General features: G+C 39.2%; 1 non-coding gene across 1 annotated transcript; it reads left to right on the top strand.

Moving 5' to 3' along the window:
* Positions 1 to 350: 350 nt before the first annotated feature.
* Positions 351 to 454, top strand: LOC112787968 (small nucleolar RNA R71). The gene has a single exon (XR_003195353.1). It is a non-coding gene; the product is annotated as a small nucleolar RNA R71 (small nucleolar RNA).

Below are 454 nucleotides of genomic sequence, written 5' to 3'. Positions count from 1 at the left end.
AAGCTTCTCCTTCAGGGGAGGCTTCTTTAGTACTTCCTGTTGCAGCTTGCATTCCAGACAGACTCTGAGAAATCATATTGACTTGCTGAGTCAATATTTTATTCTGAGCCAGTATGGCATTCAGAGTATCAATCTCCAGAACTCTTTTCTTCTGAGTTGTCCCATTATTCACATGATTTCTTTCAGAAGTGTACATGAATTGGTTATTTGCAACCATTTCAATGAGTTCTTGGACTTCTTCAGGTGTCTTCTTTAGATGAAGAGATCCACCAGCAGAGTTGTCCAATGACATATTGGATAGTTCAGACAGACCATCATAGAATATGCATAAGATGCTCCATTCTGAAAGCATGTCAGAAGGACACCTTCTAATCAATTGCTTGTATCTTTCCCAAGCTTCATAGAGGGATTCACCTTCTTTCTGTCTAAAGGTTTGGACTTTCACTCTAAACTT

This window comes from Arachis hypogaea, chromosome 20 (genome assembly GCF_003086295.3).
Source record: "Arachis hypogaea cultivar Tifrunner chromosome 20, arahy.Tifrunner.gnm2.J5K5, whole genome shotgun sequence".
Taxonomy (NCBI): Eukaryota; Viridiplantae; Streptophyta; class Magnoliopsida; order Fabales; family Fabaceae; genus Arachis; species Arachis hypogaea.
Note: the sequence above shows the minus strand (reverse complement) of the source record. Positions and strands in the feature narration are given on the sequence as shown.